The following is an 8,718-nucleotide window of genomic DNA, read 5'->3' as shown; positions in this document are numbered from 1 at the left end:
TGTGGACTTTCTAAAAAAAATAAATAGTAAGGATAAGAGTGTGGCCGTCTAGATGCTGTTTGGCTGTGACTTCCAGCACTACCCACCGTTGACTTATGCCGGTGAGGGCTGATGGGATTTGCAGTCCAAGACCATCTGCAGGGCCACATCTTTCCCACCCTTGGTTTTTAAGAAAATGACAAGTAAGGTGGGTTGTAGGATGAAATTATGTTTAGTGTGGAAAACAAGCAGTGAGAGGAAGGTTCTGTTTCACCACCTTACAGGAAAAAGCAGATCCAAGGACCGATCAGTATGAGATTCTGGAAGATACTAATGAAAGGACTTCATCACCCAAGATACGGTGAGCTTCTGGAACATCGCACCACAAAGCTAAGGTTGCACTACTTTAGATGGACTTGGAAAGAGGTAAGACAAATTCATGGGGGGAGAAAGCTATGTCGTTGTTATGTGCCATCAAGTCATGTTGAGCCTTTGAATAAGCGATCTCCAAAATGTCCACCCTTCAACTGCCTTCCTCAGCTTTTGCAAACTCAAGCCTGTGTCTTCCTTTAGGGAGTCTGTGCATTTCTTATTGGGTCTTCCTCTTTTCCTGCTGCCTTCCAACTTTTCCAACATTATTGTCTTTTCCAGAGAATTCTGCCTTGTCAAGAGGTGCCCGACTTCAGTTTCAACATTTTTGCCTCCTGAAATAGTTCAGTCTTGCTTTGATCTAGGACCCACCTGTTCGTCTTTCTGGCCATCCAGAGGGACCCTCCAAGTTCTCCTCCTCCACCACATTTCAAATGAATCATTTCCCCTGTGTGCTTTTTTCACTGTTCAGCTTTCACACCCATACATGGTGACTGGGAATATAGGAGTGTGGTTAGGGTATGCTGTCATTTGTTCCTTTGTTTGTAAAGAAGTGCCCGCATCCTCTCCTAGCATTTGGTGATGCTACATGGAGGTCTTGGAGAAGCGCTGTTCAAACAATGATTTTTTTTCAAGCTTTAGGCTGACCGCATCCAACACAACTTTTGTATTTTGAGTGCTGAGCACCACTGGCTTTCTTCTCCCACAGCAGCTGTTCAGGAATAATCGAGCCACTGACACCAAGCTGAGCAAGGAACCCGCAGCACAATCCTTGCCTGGAAAGCAGGAGAGGCTGAAGGCATGTTTGTGGGGAGGGCAGGAAGGTGTCAGTCTCAGACACTGACATCTGCAGAAATAGGTATGACCGCTACCAATATGCTGATGGCACTTTTCACAGGGCGAGGGCTTGTTTTAAAAGGAAAATTGCTGTGGGGATCAGCAGAAACAGGACAGAAAGGGAGGACTTAGCTGCATCTCGGCAGGAAGCCTTGTAGAAATTGCAAGGACATTGGCAGAGTCGATGTAAGACAGCAAGGGCTGGCTGAGTATTAGAAACAAAACAATACATGCATGCGTCCCTTTCAGGTTAGTCAGTGTTGTCCTCGGCCAACTAGCAGATGAAAAGGTGGGGAAGAGGGCAGAGGAACAAAGTGACACTGGGTCCCCAGTAGGCGCCACCTTTCTAGGGGAAGCAACTCACAGGAGGGAAAACCTACACAAAGCACAAACAGGGATGTGAGAAGGGAGAATCTTTTCCCCACCCACAGGCCAATCAGCACAAAAATTAAGGGAGCCTAATGGATGAAAGATTCCACCTATCAGGGGGCCCTTGAGACACAAATGTGTATGGAGAACAATTCCTAAAAACGATTTCTCCATGAATCAAACACAGGTTTTTGATGGACATATGATTTTTGAAAGACTGAACTGCCAAAAAGGCTGAGCCCACGAATGGGCTACAGACAGATGCTTGAATAGCCATATAGTTATTGTTATGTTCCATCAAGTCAGGCTTTCAAGCGAAGTGCGATACTTAACAAGTGGTTTTACCAGTTCCACTCCCTCGGTCAAGTTTCCATGGTTGAGTGGGGATTCAAAGCCTGATCTCCAGAGTCCTAGTACATCACTCTGTCTACTACTTCACCACATTAAGAACCTGTGGCCATACAGAGCAACAAAGGATTTGTTACAGAGTCCATGACCAAGTCAACAGAATCTAAACATCTCACGTCCATGGCCAAGTGGTGATTTGAACCCTGTTCTCCAGAGTCCTAGTCCATGACTGTAGCCGCTACTACATCACATTCAGAACCTCTAGCCATAAAGAGGAGCAAACGATTTGTTACAGAGTCCATGGCCAAGTCAACAACATCTAAACATCTCAAAGGCATTCCAGGAGATGTTAAGAGCCTTCTTGCTCACACACCCATCAATGCCGCCACAGGGGCTGAGCTCCTTGTAGATTTGGAAGGATGGGACGCTGTATCTTTGTGGCCTGTTCCACTTCGGCAATGGAGGGCTTAAAATGAGTTGATGGCTCCTTCCCTGACCTCCAACTTTGAAAAGATAGCTTCACCCATTTTTACAAGGATGGGAGAAGGCTATTCTCCAAGGTCAAGTCCATGAGAACCAGTTTAGCTCCAGGGTGCCCGTGTTGCAAAAGAGGAGTGTTTCCACAAACAGCAAGAAATTCGCACACCAAAATTCCCTTATTGCCTCGGTAAACGTGCAGAGCCTCTCACTCTTCAATTTCACTAACTCAGGAAGGCCTTCTTACAATTCATGTCTGCTTCTTTAACAATTAGTAGAATTATTAAAAGCTCCACATTCCGTCGGTTTCATTTGTCTTACATCTAGTGGGTTTTTCCCCTCTCCAATATTACCTTCCAAATTCCGGCTCTGATCCTTGGATAATTCTAACATATTACATTGCTCTTAGAATGATGTTATTTTATCCCCTTCACCTGCCTCTCTGTTTCAGATTTTTCTTTAAAAGAAAAAAACCTTCTAACTCTCTGTGGCAATTTTAACTCTTTGCTTTTCACCACACAGAGGCATGGAAAACCTCTCTCTCTCTCTCTCGCTCTCTCTCTCTCTCTGTGGCGAACAACACAGATCATTTTACTCGAGGGCTGCCATAATCATTTCTCCACTACAAGGAGCATTATAATCGTCCAGAGCTCCGGCTACTTATTGCATGTAAAGGTACCTTAATCAGCAGTGCCCTGACAAGTGTGTATTGTTTCGCTAAGTCTTCCTTATTTCCTGCTCCGACTCTCTCTCTGCACTGAGATTATCCTCTTGTTGCTGTCAGAGCCCTGCAACCACAGCTAGGAACTGCAGCTTGGGTCATGTTCATGAAGAGCATGGGCACCTGTATGAAAGGGTGGAGCGAAAGAACCAGGAGAGCAAATTGGGGGAAGGAATCATTTCTACCTTGACCCCCTCACCCTGGCCCAAGTAAAAATGGGTGGCCCGTGAAATTTCCAATAAGTAGCCGTTGGCTGGTGATTCTCATAACCGACATAGAAACCTCTCCACAGTCCAGGAGCACTTTAAGGCAGTGGTCTCCAACCTTGGGCTTCCAGATGTTCTTGGACTGCAACTCCCAGAAGCCTTCACCACCACCTTTGCTGGCCAGGGTTTCTGGGAGTTGAAGTCCAAGAACATTTGGAGGCCCAAGGTTGGGGACCACTGCCTTAAAGTGCTCCTGGACTGTGGAGAGGTTTCTATGTCGGTTATGAGAATCACCAGCCAACGGCTACTTATTGGAAATTTCATGGGCCACCCAACTTTTCGTGGATGTGTTTTGGACTTCAGAGTAGACCTTTGGTCTAGATGGGCGAGGTAGAAGTCCAATAAAATAAATAAATAAATTCTTTCGGTGTGGCTACCCCAGAGGAGCATAACCTGGGAAGATCTGGTGGAGTGGATAGAGGACCGCGGGGAAAAACACTGGGACAAGTAGCATTAAAAATATAAACTAAACCAAGCCAAAGCTGCCAACCTACAATGGACCCAATGATTCATCTTGCCCCCTCCCACTGCAAACAAGAGGCAACTTGAAGCCAGAGATACACCTGCTAGTTCTAATAAAGAACCCAAGAAACAGGGCTCATTCGTCCTCCTCCTCATCTTAGAAGTGTAGAACTGGAAGCAACCCTATGGATCATCAAGTCTAGCCCCTGGCAAAGACGCCCAGTCTTCTATGCACGTTAATTAATCCAACTCTCAACCTCTGGCTCCACAGACAGAGATCTCAACCACTCTGTTCAACCAAAAATGGATCTCCGAACACCTGCAAAATGAGGACCAAAAGGTCATCTGGTGGGTCCCATAGTACTTCTCAGGTCATCTTCATGACTCAGAGGCCAGGGCCCACAAGAGGCTCACCGGACACATGGATGGGCAAGCAGCCACCCTCTTCCAATGCATGTTATTCCGTGTATATGTCTAAGTGTTTTGAGGCCCTGCACTTCAGGAGCAATTAGCAGCAGGGTTGAACTAATTCCCTCTGCAACAGCTCCAACACAAACAGCCCGGACTGGCTCCCACTCAGCACCTCTATACACACTCACCTCAGTGTTTCAGAAGGGCCTGGCCAACTTTGCCAAGAACAACACAAATAACCCAGGGCTTCTTCAGGTTAAGAAGCAGCCCCAGAGGTGCAGAGCTGCCCGGTCATCGGATGCACGCACACGCACGCACACACACCTCCGAGTCCGCACAGAAAAGTGGCAAGCAGGACAACCTGCATTCATGGCCCGGCAACTGCAAGACTCTGTTTCAGAAAAAAACCACCTCACTTGCGGGGACACCTCCCCCCTCCCCTCCCAAATAAGGGGGAAGGAAGAACAGGCGACCGGAGTCTCTGGCGATCGTTTCAAAACAGCCCAGGCTTTCGAAGAGCTCCGTGGAGATGATATAAATACTCTGCAAACAGCACCTGCGTGGCAAAGAGCCCCAGTGAGAGCTGCCGGCCAACAACGCTCCCTTCGCCTCCTACAGCTGAAACAACAACAGAGGGAGGGAACAAGCTTTAAGGGTGTTTTGAGCCTCTCGCTGCAGAGAGACCAGCAGAACGCGGCGCTGATGGGACCCAAAGCCAGGAAGTGCTCTGGGAGCGAGAAACGGCCAGCCCTCACTCGTTTCAATGTCCCGGTGCGTGTGAGGTGCCCTGCGATCAAAGCGGGGCCAAGGAACGTTCCACTGGCCGAACTGGGCAGCCTATTTTCTGCAGGGACAAACATCTTTTTGCCCTTAGACGTACGTGTATGAGGAGCATAGAGCCTTCCGGTTCGTTCAACAGCTTCCAGGGAGACTGTCTGCTCGAGCCGTGGAGTGCACATTTGCGTTCATGGCTAATAGTGGTAAGGTGGGAGCGATATTCCCGGAGAAAAATGCCTGAGCCGGGGGCTGTACTGCAGTGTGTACTGATCCCAAAACACCATCAGATACCCTCTGAGGTCTTCAGACTTTGGGGACTGCACAGAAAATGGATTTTGAAGGATCCCCCTCCCAATGTCAGCATTGTTGTTTTTTTAAAGTCAGGCTTCTTTTTAGGTCTACACCTCCTTAGGGTTTTCTTTTTCTTAAAGGCTGGCACGGGAGAGAAGGGGAGCGAGACCCGAGGGAACACAAAACAGAACTAGCAGGAACCCCAGCTACAGAAAACAACGGCATGGCCTTGCACATGTAATACTGTCTTTACTCCATGAGTTGCAAAGAATTTCACATCCAGAGCCACTAAGGCAACACAGGAGCAGAGCTGTGACTTCCAGAAAGAAGCTACAGCTTTTCCATGCCCTCTCTCTCTCTCTCTTTCCATGTTTCCGCAAGAATATCATCCACTAGAAACGTCAGATTCAGCATCCTATTAAGTCTGCTTTGTAAACGAACCGACAGATGTTACAGATCCCTCCCCCACCCGTAATTCAGGCCCTTGCAGAGAAAACTCTTGCTGAACACAAGCAACATTATCAAGAGGCTACTGATAAGCCCACCCACCACGCACGCATACAAGCAGGCCTGCACTCACACAGGGTTGCCTTGACTGGTTTCACTTTCCTAAGTGGCAAAACGGAGAACCGGAAAGGCCTTCAGGACTTGGGGGTTATGCCAATTCCAAAAACAGGAGGGATGAGCCGAAATCATCTGGAAAGGTGATCTGTGGTGGAGGCAGCTGGCTTGGCAACTGCTCCACATATTCTTACACTGTCCTGTTAAGGAGAAAAGGAGGCAACCGCCATTACTGCATTGGTAGTTTCACAACAGAGAGCCCTTAACCTGAAAGAATCAAATGCTCTTTCAATTATGCAAGGGTAAGACCCTGTCTGAAGAGGCCTTTCTAGAACCCAGTCTTGCCCTGACACACCTGGGCCCAGCTGCTCAGTTTTCCTCTCTGTTGATCTCTTTGGAAGACTTTGTAAACAGCTCTGCAGCACGGCCACTCTGCGAAGCCAGCATTCAGAGTACACAAAGATGCCGGAGATGTAAATTATTACAGCCGGAGGCTTTGGGACAAGCCACGCCTCCCTTCCACATCCTGCAACCAAAGCCTTCTGAGGGAAGAGGGAAAACAGAGAAGCCGAACTAGCAAATCTGGTGCAACCTCACCATCTAGCGGCATCTGGTACAACCTCACCATTTAGATTCATTCCTAGTTCCCAGCAGGAAATGTTCTTGTTTTAAGATATCCGGGCAAAATTAAAGGGGAAAAGAAAGAAAAGAAAGTGGGTGGCCAAATACTGTAGCACTTTGAAGACCAGCAGATTTTTTTCCCAATTTGAGCTTTCAAAGATTCGGTCACTGAAACAAATCAAATTGCCTTTATTTTGCCTTCTTCCCCCCCCCCTTCCTGCACTTCCCCCCTTTAATTGTGCCAGCATACAAGAACAAAGTACTAATATGGTCCTTTCTTTGAACATTTTACACAGTTCTTCGCCTCTTACATAGTTCAGTTGACAAACTATTCAACCTCACTAAGTACATGACTTGCATATACTGTACAATGAATGAAATAATCACATGGCGTCATCAGTTCTCATTTATGGCAACCCTTTCTAGGGTTTTCTATGTAGACCATAGTCAGAAGTGGTTTACCATTCCCTTCTCCTGGGGATGCCCCGGGACTGTGCAGTTTGCCCAAGGCCACACAGGTGGCAATTGAATTGACATTCAGAAATGCAGAACTGTTGGGCAGCTTAGTGGTTTAGGTCTCCGGCTGCAAAGCCAGAAGCTGGGAGTTTGATTCCCCACTGGGCCTCCTTGACAGGGGCTGGGTTCAATGATCCACAAGGTCTACAGTTCTAAGATGATAAAGATTACATATTATCATCTCAATGCACGCCAAAAGATTGCCTTCCTCTGGCAAGGTTGATCAATGAAGCGGAATGGTGGGAGATTCAAGACAGGTAACTAGTTTTTCTGCAGAATCTGCCTGATTTAAAATTATGGAGCTCACCACTACAAGACGTAGCCACCAACTCTTGATATCTTTAAAAGGGAATTGGGCCAAAGCATAAAGCATAAGGCTATCAACAGCTGCTAGCCTCAAGTTATATAGAGTACCTCCACTATGAGAAGCAGTATACACCTCAAGTGTCAATAACGTGAGAAAGAGGACTGTTGCTATCCTTGTTCATCTGTAGTCATCTCTGGCCACAGAGGGAATAAAATAGTAGATCCAATAGTATTTTTTGCTGATCCAGCATGACTGTTGTCTTTATATGGATACTCCTTGTTCTGGTTGACTACCTAGACTCATCACTGTATCCCAAAAGGAATGAATGAAACTCCGTGCTCCACTGCCTGTTCTGTGTTCCTCATTTGTTTTAAGGAACCCAAGAGTTCATAAACAGAGAAGAAATGCCTTGCTATCCCAGAAGCAGTCTGCAGTGGGAAACTTGCCACAGAAGACAGAAGTTTAGGGAAACGTGACCTCTTTTATCTCCCTTCCCCTAATGAAATGGTTAGTCATTTCATAGTTTGAACAAAATGAGATGGACTGTACCAGTCTGAAACCGCCTACTCTCTTAAGCAGTAGCTATCGTAACACAGAGTTGATTGATAATCACAGTCTGACTTTGCAAAAAGGTTTTCCTAACATGCCTACCTGCTTCGGTCTCAGTCAGAGTCAGTAACAAGCAATGGTCTCCAGCAGAACTACGACATCCATCTTTGCTCAGAAACAGCTACTTTTGATTCACTTGATGTATGTATGGCTTCAGTAGAGATATGAACAATATGCTCTTTCAGACAGCTTGCCTCTTGACACACAGTGACTGCTGACCATTATTACTACAGCTCCCCTCTGCACATCTTAATACATGTGAAGAGTGTGAGCAATTCAATACACTTTTCACAGCAAAGCCAGAAATTAAAACTTCCTCTGTGTTTACAGCTTCGCTTTGCAAGAACAGGATATTATAGAGTGCCTTTTAGAATTTCCAAGTGTTTCTGAATTTTGAAGTGCAAAATAAATCACGGAGAAGGAACCAAGAAGACACAACAAAGCAAAAGAGAATGGAGGCATGATATATATCCATGAAACTTTGGTGCCTTGCATGACACTAATAGATGGCAGAACATGAGAGGGAAGGTAGCCAATTTCATTAAGTCACCTGATTAACTTTTTAAAAGCCTCCAAAAAATCAGAAAAAATTGAATGTTTGAAAACCACAAATATGATTCCTATAGGGATTGTCTGTATTCTGGTACTGAACATAAATTCCACTGAACTCAAATCCAGTACCAGCTTGAAATACCAGAGGATGATTAGGTGATACTTGACCAGAACTTGGTCAAGATTACCACACAAAATCATCACAGCAACTGGTCACTTTAAAAAGCACCACAGAAGTAGAGCAG

The sequence above is a fragment of the Pogona vitticeps genome, chromosome 7 (assembly GCF_051106095.1).
Source record: "Pogona vitticeps strain Pit_001003342236 chromosome 7, PviZW2.1, whole genome shotgun sequence".
In the NCBI taxonomy this organism is placed as follows: domain Eukaryota; kingdom Metazoa; phylum Chordata; class Lepidosauria; order Squamata; family Agamidae; genus Pogona; species Pogona vitticeps.
This window is presented reverse-complemented; position numbering follows the sequence as displayed.